The sequence below is a fragment of the Balaenoptera borealis genome (genome assembly GCF_965194805.1).
Source record: "Balaenoptera borealis genome assembly, chromosome: 18".
Taxonomy (NCBI): Eukaryota; Metazoa; Chordata; class Mammalia; order Artiodactyla; family Balaenopteridae; genus Balaenoptera; species Balaenoptera borealis.
In genome coordinates, this window is record NC_138877.1 from 2,525,156 (window position 1) to 2,535,186 (window position 10,031).

Consider the following 10,031-nt stretch of genomic DNA (forward strand, 5'->3'; position numbering starts at 1 on the left):
GATGCCCTTACTTTCTTTGTTAATAATTTTCTCTTTACCCTTCTTTTCTTTTTCACTCATCCTTCACCACATTTGATACATGGCTTCTAGAAATTTAAGTCACACCTCTAATACTATTTTCTTCTTAATATAATCCATGCTTTTATAGTTTTTCTATTCTTCCTATGTCTTATATTTTTAGGTACTTGTTATAAAAATGGTAACTTGATAATTACCGGTTGAATCACGAAGAAGCACAGGACAGTGAGGCAGATAGATGTTCCATTAAGCCCAGCATCCTGTTAAAGAGCCAAGGTGGAAAAAATGGAGCAGAGAATATGGACAGATGACTCAGTGGGTTCCTGGTTACAAATTAAGCTTAAGGTGGGGACAAGTGGGAGTGGAGAAACCAGGGGGAAAATATAGTCTTGGGAAAGAATAAGGAGTTACAGGAAGTATTGGGAAAGATAAAGACTGATTATAATGAGAGTTCATAAAATTCCAGAGGACTTTGATTGTGTTTTTAAACACCACTCAGCATCTGTTATGTTTGAAAAGTGAAGTAACTGCACTGTGTTGTCCATTGTGTGGACCCTTTCGAGGGAATCATTATCAGTCACAATGGTTGTTCATCACACCTGGAATGACGCCCACCTCCTCAGCAAGGTTTCCCAGGTTCCATAGGATCTGGCCCATCTCTCCTTCTCCTGACACAACTCCAGCCTGCACTTACGCTGCTGCTGCCATTGACCTTCCGTCCCGCAGTCATTTCACTCTCATTCTTGCTGTGGACCCTGTACAGCTGGAATTCTCCTCACTCAGGTCTTAGCAAGGCCAGCGCCTTTTTGTCATTTTCTTAGAACGAAGAGCTTCCAGGCACCTCTGCAGGACTCTTATTTTCTGATAGCACACGATACTCTCTAGAATTACCTTCTTTACTTGTTTGTTGTCTGCTTCTCTGCATGGAATGTAAGCTTCACGACAGCAAGGGCCTTGTCTATTTTGTTGATTGTAAACATATTGGCCAGTAATAATTATTGTGACAAAAACTAATGATAGTGGGTGATAGAAGCGTTGTTTTAGGTAGAGTGACCAAGGAACTTCTCCCTAAGAGGATGGCAATTCCATGGAGACCTCCACAAAGCCACGGGGTGTTTGAGAAAGTGTTCCGAGCAGAGTGTCAGCCAGAAGATGGGAACGTAATCGGCATCTTAGGGAAACTCAAGGAGCCAGCTTTTGGGAAGCAGAGGGACCATGTGGGAAGCAGGAGATGAGGTCGGGAAAAAGTCGGGGCTCAGGCGCTCACAGGTGTTGCAGGTAATTAGGTGTAAGGGCGACGGGGGAGTGACAGGATCTGACGTGTTGATGTGGCCTGGATGACACGGTGAAGCAGAGGAACCAGAGGCGCAGGCGTTGTAGCACGTGGGGGAGATGCTGGTGTGAAGCCAAAGTGGCATCAGTGAAGACGGTGACAGGTGGCTGGGTTTGGGATGTGTCTTGAAAGTAGAACTGTTAGGGTTTGGATGAAGGGTGACTTGCATTTGGGGTCTGAGCAGCTGAGTGAATGCCGGTGCCTCGGACTGAGACAGGAGAGACCCGGGCGCCCGGATTTCCGGGGGAAGTGGTAGTGTTGGGTGTTGGAGGCCCCCTGGACAGTCAGGCGGAGGTGGCAGGGAGGGGGCTGGTTACACATTATTGTTTAGGGGAGAGGGGGGTCCAGAGAGGTAATTCGGGACGTCTCAGTTACTGGACTGTATTTAGAGATTTGGGAGGAGATGAAATCGTCTAGGAAGGGAGTATAGAGAACGGCTCGGGGACTGAGCCTCTGGACGCTCCAAGTGTATGCAAGCCGAGCGCGATTAGCTCTGTCAGGTCCCGCAGGGTCAGTGCCGAAGGCCGAGAGCCTCATTCATTTCAGGAGAATTTGGGTGGCACCAATGAGCCCAATGAGTAGTGATTGGCTACTTGTTTCTAACCATCCTTAGAGAATACTAGGAACGTTCCATCAACTATAAAGGAAGAAGCAAATATTGAAGAGGCCTTTAGAGAAAAAGGGAAGCTTTTTTTCACCTAATTGGTCAAATGGAAGAATCCCCAAGTTAGCTATTTAAAAGAACCCCCCCGCCCCAGTTTTAAGTTATTGTTAAATTTCACGAGATATTAAAGGAGAAGAAAACTCAAAATTTGGTGTTGTAAGGTCTATGTTAGAATCCTGCTCCCTCACTTAGCTGTGTGACTTCAGTCAGGTGTCTTAACCTCTCTGAGCCTCAGTTTCCTCCACCTTAACAGACAGATAATTATGTCTGAGTCACACTGTAATGAAGTTTAAATGAAATAATGTATGTGAAGTTCTTTCTGTAAATATATATCTCTATAAATATTAACTTTCTATAAATATATTTGATACATATTATTGTTTTGTTGTTGTTGTTACTGTTTGACCTCCATCTGTATTCTAAAAGTTAGGGAAATAGGCAAGAAAAGTTAAAATGGACTACACTGGAGTGACCAAAATGAAAGTGAAGAAAAATGGAGTTAAAGAGGCAAACAAGAAGGGGAGACCACATGAGGAAGCTGGCAGCTTGCTGGCCACAAGGATGCACTCGGAGTGGGAGGTGGGCAGCAAAGTGATGTCATGTTGGGACAACTGTAAGTGAAGAAAGTCCCGGGCTTTGTCAGCCACGTTTTGTGACAGGAGACATAGGGACAGGCAGGAAGGCAAGATGGGCAGGAAGAGAGCTGAGCATGGCTAAGGAAAGACAGGCACTGCAGTGGAGAGACAGCGAAGAGAAGCAACCCACAGAGCTGCCCTGGAGCCGGAGGAGTTAGACGTTGTCACGTTTTCAGAGATGTGTCAGTTCATGCTCCTGGGGTCGTGTGTGGGAACGTGGTCCCTAATCACAGCATCTTCTACGGTTTCTCCCAAGATCTTTGCATCAGGCACTGTGCTTCCACTCCTTTGAAGGAGGGAAATGTAATTATTAAAAAAATTAAACCAGGCTTATGCCTTTGTAAATAGATACTACATTCTTGTGGTTCAAAAAGGTAAGAAGTGTATATAGTGAGAATTCTCCCTCCTACCCCTTATCCCTCAGCTATACAATTTCTTTTCCTGGAGGCAACCAAAGAGATTGCATGTATTTATAGAGATATTAATTACATGTATAAATAGAAAAGCTTTCTTTTTAGGACACAAATGATGGCATAACATATATACTGTTCTGCACTGTAGTTTTTTCCTTAACAATATTCTTTGGAGATTAGTTCATATCAGTATACAAAAAGCTTCCCTTTTTTTTTTTTCCTTTAACAAACTGCTCAAGATTTTACTTTATGGATTTATTATAATTCATGTGACCAGTCATTCATGATGGACATTCTTGATGGGCTGTTTCCAATCTTTTGCTACCACGAATAGTGCTTCAGTGAGGAATCTTCTAGACACACGATTCTGCACATGTGCCCATAGATAGCTAAGATAAATTTCCAGAAGAGAGATTGTTGAGTCAAAGGACCTGGGTATTTGTAATTTTAGTCAATATTACTGAAGTGCCCTTCATAAACGCTGTCTCAATTTCATCTCCACAGTAATGTATGAAAGTGCCTGAATCCCCCAAACTCTAACACCAGTTCATATTATTTTTAATATTTGTCAAATTTATAGGTAAGAAATGGTATATCAGCACAGTTTTATTTTTTGTTCCTTTTTTGTTATGAATGGAGTTGAGCATATTTACTAATGTTTAAGAACCATTTGCATTTCTTTTTCTGTAAACTGACTATTTTATCCTGTTGTTAGTATTTTTTTTTCTTTCAACACTTTAAATATTTCATTCCACTCTTTCCTTGCTTGCATGGTTTCTGAAGACAAGTCCGATGTAATTCTTACCCTTGTTCCTCTATAGATAGGGTTTTTTACCCCTCTCTGGCCCTTTTCAAGATTTTCTCTTTGTCTTTGGTTGTCTACATTGTAGACATGGAATATGATATGTTGAATATGATATACAGCATAGATTTTTTGGTATTTTTCTTACTTAGTACCCCTGAGCTTCCTAGATCTGTGGCTTAGAGTCTGTCATCAATTTTGGAGATGTCTTAACTGTTATCAATTCAAATATTTCTTCTGTTTTTATTTTTTTTTCTTCTCTCTTTCTTCTCCTTCCAATCTTCCCATTATGTGTATGTTACACCTTTTGTAATTGTCCCCCAGTTATTGGCTATTCTGTTCCACTGTTCCTTTCTTTCTTTTAATCTTTGCATTTCAGATTGAGAAATTTCTATTAACATATGTTCACACTCACTGGTTCCTTACTTGGCTGTGTCCAGTCTACGGATGAGTCCATCAAAGGCATTCTTCATTCTGTTAGAGTGTTTTTGACGTCTAGTATTTCCTTTAGAGTCTTTCCTTCCTTTAGTCTTGATCTCTCTGCTTACATTACCCATCTATTCTTGCAGCTGTCCAGTTTTTCCAGTAGAGCCCTTAGCATATGGATCATGGTTATTTCAAATTCCTGGTGTGAAAATTCCAAAATCTCCGTCATATATGAGTCTGTCTAAGTCTGGTTCTGATGCTTGCTTGTCTCTTCATACTCTGGTTTATTTGTTTTTTTAAGCTTTTAGCATGCCTTGTAATTTTTTGTTGAAAGCTAGTTTGATGTATTGGATAAAAATTACTGAGGTAGATAGTCCTTTAGTGTGAGGTTTTATGTTTACCTGGCTAGGAGCTAGTCTGTTTTTACTGTTTGCAGTAGCTATGGTGTCAAGGGCTAAAATTTCTTCTGGTGTCCTTGTTTCTGTCTCCCCTGTTGTCTTTGGGTTTCCCTGGAGACTCCTTAAATAGGGTCTGCGTCTTGCAGTTCTTTTAGCTCTAATCCCTGTTATTACATGGAAGCCCTGTGGATGTGGTGGTGAGGTGGGGACACGGAAATGTTCTGTGGTCCTATGACTAGGTCTCCGTCTTTCAGTGAGCCTGGGTCTGGTGTTTTCCTTCCCCACATTGAAGGCTGGAGTGGGCTGGAGTTGGATATTCCCCTCCCCCCAGGTGGGTTGGGTCCTGGTAAAATAGCTCCCCTTGAAGGCAGGCTTTGTTAAAGAGAACAGAGAACTCCGGGCATGTTTCAATATGATTACTTCCTCCCTCTTCCTGAAGGAAGCAGGAGGGGATTTTTCTCAGAAATCCTCAGTGAGAACCTGATGGGGCTTCTGGAGGTAAATCTCAGGAGAGTGTGAGGACCGGTCTGAGACTGGGCCTCTTCTGGGCTTTTCAGCTTGTCCACACTGAGCTCCCAGCAATTCATCAGTTACACTTTAAAGTGTTCCTGCTGATACTGGTTCCAGCTGTGGGCTTCTGCTCCAGTAAGAATTCTCTGTATCTGTCTGTCTTATCTCTCCAGTTTCCAGACCAGCAGTTTATCCTGTGACCTCAATTCTTTGATGGATCTAAGAAGTGTTGTTGACTTTCAGTCTGTTCAACTTTTTTCTTTTTGTGAGGAGAGGGGACCTCCAAGTTCTGCATGTCAGACTGGAAACCAGAAGTCATATTTTTCTTACTGATTTGTAGGAGCTCTTAATATATTAGGGAAATTAGTCCTTTATCTTGATATGAGATGCCCATTTTTTTCTATTTTGTCATTTATCTCTTAAATTTGTGTTTTCCCCCACACAGTTAAACAAATGTTTTGTGTGTGGTTGAATTTATCATTACTCTCTTTTAGATGTTTTGATTATGTGATACAATTACTAAGGCCTTCACAACTCAGATTATAAAGGAATTCTTCCATTATTTCTTTTAGTACTTGTTATGGCTTTATTTTTTATATTTAAATATTTGTTCCATTTAGGTTTTACCCTCATGCAGAGTGTGAAGAATAGGTACTACTGCTTTTTTTCTAGTTGTCTATTCAGTTGTTTCAAAACCATTTACTCAATAGTTCATTTTCCCCCCCATTGATTATCATGTATTAAATTCCAATATGTGTTTGAGTCTATTTCTAAAATTCCTATTCTGTGTTATTGCTTTATCTCTTTATTCATATGCTAATATGAATAAGTCATAGGATAATACTACTCTGTTTTAATTAGTACAGCTTTAAAATACTTATAATATTGTATGGCTAGTTACCCTTTTATTTTTCTTGTCAATTTCAAACTTTTTTTCTCAATTTAAATTTAATTTTGTATATTAACTTTAGCAATCGGTTCTTCTAATAAAAAAACACTTATTGGTGTTTTTATTATGATGATGTTAAGTGTTTTTTAGATTAATTTAGGAATGGTTGCATATTTATGAAATTGAGTTTTTCTATCCAAGAATATTGTGTGGCTTTCCATTTGTTCATGTTTTCTTTTGTGTCCCTAGAGAGCTTTAAACACATTTATTCATATAAATCTTGCACATTTTTGTTAATTTTTTCCCTAGAAATCTTATCTTTCTTTTCCTACTGTGTGGTCTTTATTTCTTAATTATGCATTTTAACTGGTTGTTTATACATGTATATAAGCTGTTTATTCCTATATGTTTATTTTATGGAAACATGCTGTTTCTAAATGTTTAGAAGCATACGTGCAGTATAACAGAGGGCAGCTGGGGGTCTGCACCGTGGGGCGCTGAGGTCTATGGACTTGGCCCCGGGGCACTGTGCCTCCTACTCAACCTTTATAAGCCAGTTTCCTCATGTGTAAAATGGGACAATAGCAGTACCTACTTTGTAAGGTAGTTTTGAGGATTAAAAAGATGAAGCACGAAAGCACTTAGTTGAACCTCTGGAGCACAGTAAGCCATAGATTAATGTTGGCTACAGTGGTTCTGTCCTCTTAACCACTGAAGCTCAAACCCAGTCAGTCATGGGGGTCAGACATGGGGGTCAGACTGGGAACAGACTTGAACCTCCCAACCAGTGTTCCCACCCACCACTCCTCAGAGTTCCCACACCAAAGCCTGCCAGTAGATGAAAGGCTGTAGGGTGGGAGGATGGGGGGAGTGGACACAGAAGGACCCTCACCTGGTTGTTGCAGGAAAGGAAGGAAAGCATTCTGTGGTGGTCTGCATTTGGGGGGTCCAGGGAAGTCAAAGGAGGAGACACATGCTAATGACGTAGTGGAGGCGGACAGGACACTTTTCCCAAATGGTCACCTTGGATCTGTAGAGACTCGATAGCTTCCAGGCCGTTTTTACACAAATGCATCCTAGACCTGTCTTTGCGTCCGCTCAGCAGTTCCGTGAGGGGCGAACGGGAAATCACAGGGAGTGGGTGGGATGGGGAAAGCCGGGTCCAGACGTGCAGACCCCTAATCCAAGTGCGCATTCCCCTCCGGATCTCTCTTCACTTCCCTTGTTACTTCTCCTATTTGGGTCTCAGTCTCAAATTATCAGCAGGAAAGACAGGTGACAAACTGGAAAAAGGAGAAACAAGAGAGATTAATATGCTGGGAAGAGGTAGCCTAAGGGACCGTTGGGGTTCAAATCAATAATACCATTTGCTAAATACCCCATGGGCAGCAGAAATCCACGGAGCTATATTAGGAGTATTGTACTAATAGCTACCGTGTCTTAAGTGTCTATTGTGTGCTGCCTGTTTCATGGGCATTTTTTCTTTTATTCCTAACAACAGTCTTCCAAGGCGGTGTTATTAAGCCAATTACACCACCTGTCTCTAGGAAGCAAGGCCTCAGTCCTCTTGGAGCTTAGCGTCTGTGTACTAACTGAAGAGTATTTGTGAGCAGAGCTCTCGACCACGGCGGGGTTGGGCGAGATCTTGAGGGAGTCAGCCCTGGGCAGTGGGTGAGGTCCAGAGAAACGGGATGTGATCGGTGAAAGGAAGGATACCGTGCCTATTACTGGAAGAGGAAAGCTCGACCCAAGAGAAGCAGGGGGAGAAGCCTGATGGGCAAGTTCAAGGGGCGAGGGAGCAGCACAGGCTTCCTGCAGCTGGAGTTGGAGCCGCGAGGAAACGCGGGCTAGGCAACTGCAGTGGGCAAGAGGCGCCCGAGGAGGCGGCTTCCAGCCGGGAAAGTGCTCCATCAGCTCCCAGCCCGCTCGCCCACTGCTGCATCGCTTTTAAAGGGACAGTCACCGGGCTGCCGAGGCTTCGGAAGCGGAAATGGTCTCTGCTCACTGGCTGACGGTCTAAATTCAGACCGAAAGAATGTGCTTGGAGACAGCTGGTGGAAACTGTCCCAGGCCTGTCTTCAGTGGACATGTCCACGTGCTGCTCGTCTTGCCCTGTCAAGCGTCCCTCTCTCTCCATCGTTCCCTCTGTCCTCCTGCCTGTCTTTCTTCATTAGGTTTTACAAAAAAGTAGCCAACCCCGCGCCTTGTACCCAAGCGGTCCAGTAACGCCTGCGTGATGAATGCGAGCTACTCGGGTGCTTTATGAGAAGTGACACTTCCTCCCCAGCTTCTTGTATCTGCCACTGAGCAGTTAAGGTTAAAGCCCACCGCCGACGTGACTGCTGTAAATACCACGGGGCAGGGCTCTGGAGCTCACTAAACGCGTAAGCGAGACGCACGAGGCAGCCCCGGACGCCCCATGACCCGGGACTGCGGCAAAGGGTGTGGGAACGGAGAGGGAGGGCACTGCGCCCCCTCCTTCCTCCCGGCGGGCCAAGCACACCTTCCCGCCCGGGGGGCAGGGGCAGGTCGCTCCAGGTCGCCGGCACCTCCGGCGCCCGAGAAATCTGCAAATTCATTGCTCCCTTTCATCTTCCGGCGAAAGCCTTCCGTCCCGAGTAGGGCCAGCCCCGTCCTTCGCCGCCAGCCTCGAGCTGACCGCCGAGGCGGATCCGACTTCTCCCCATAAAAAGGCTCCGGTTCCCTTTCCCCGCGCAGGGGTCCTAGGCTGCTTTCGACTTTGCTTCTCACTCGCACGTCCCGCGGTCTGGAGCGGTGCTCAGTCTCGGCAACTTTCACCAGCTCGCCCCGAGAGTCGGGCCCTTTCTAAGACAATGTGAACAAAGAGGAGCAGGGGCGAGCGGGGCGCGCGGGCAGGCTGGGGGCGAGCGTCGGGGCGCCGCGCTCCAGCCGGCCCCGCGGGGATCGGGCGCAGAGAGCACCGGGCGGCTCCCGGGCGGCTCGGGCGGCGGGTTTCTTTGTCCCGGCCGCGGGCTGGGCGCGAAGGCCGCCGGCCGCGAGCAGAACCGCGACCCGGGCTCGGGGCTCAGGCTTCCACATGCGCCCCGCGGGGGCAGAGCAGGAAGCAGCGGCCGCGACCCCGGGCGCCCCCCGCGCCGGGCTCCCCCGGTTCGGCGGCGGCTTCGGGCCGTGGGGGACTCGGGTCCTCGCCTCTCGCGTCCCCGAGGGCGGGCCCTGCTGGCCCTCGGAGCGCGGTTCGGCGTAGGGAGCCCCCGGCGCGCGCTCCTGCACCCGGACTCTCCGCAGACGCGCGCCAGGCGAGCTCGGGGACAGAGGCGGTGCTCTGGCGCCCCCCAGCCGGCCGCACCGCGGGGCGGGACCTAAACGCAGCGCCGGCCCGAGATGCCCAGGAAGCCCCGAACCAGACCGGGAGCGCGGCCACAGCGGCCTGTGTGTGCGCGTGGGAGGGGGCTGGGCGCACACCCCCGTCTCACCTGCCGCACAGCTTGCGCCTGTGTGTCTGCAGGAGGAAGGAGAGAGGAAGTGCGGTGTCCGTTCAAGCTCATTAGACCAACCCCCTTCCCTCCAACTCTCAGCTAAGTTTTATTTCATAACGCAAAGCAGCATCTGAGCCCAAGTGAAAACTAGTCTCCCGATTTCAGTCTGCACCTCCGCCACCGCAGCGAGCGAGGGTTCGGTTCCCGGCTTCGACTCCGCAGGAGAGCGGCCGCCCTGAAGGCCCGGGGCTCCGGCCTTCCGCTCCCTTTGTCAGGCCCGGGCTCGGGGCGCCCCCGGTCCCGCGCTCGGGCACGCGGCGCGGGGCCTGCCGCAGCGCGGCGGGCGTGGCGGGCGCTAGGACCGCGGGGAGCGCGGGCGGCGCGGCGCTACCTTAAACCCAGCCCAATGCCGCTGCCTGCGCCACTCTGCGCGCCGCGGGGCTGCGCAGGAGGAGCGCTCGCCGGCCACCTCGCCCCGCGCCCGC

General features: G+C 47.5%; 1 long non-coding RNA gene across 1 annotated transcript; it reads right to left on the reverse strand.

The window, feature by feature from the left end:
* Positions 1-2,944: 2,944 nt before the first annotated feature.
* On the reverse strand, positions 2,945-9,871 carry LOC309615414. The gene is made up of 3 exons (XR_014236805.1): positions 9,544-9,871; positions 6,981-7,371; positions 2,945-3,452 (listed from the first exon to the last, which is right to left on the reverse strand). It is a non-coding gene; the product is annotated as an uncharacterized lncRNA (long non-coding RNA).
* Between the last annotated feature and the right edge of the window lie 160 nt (positions 9,872-10,031).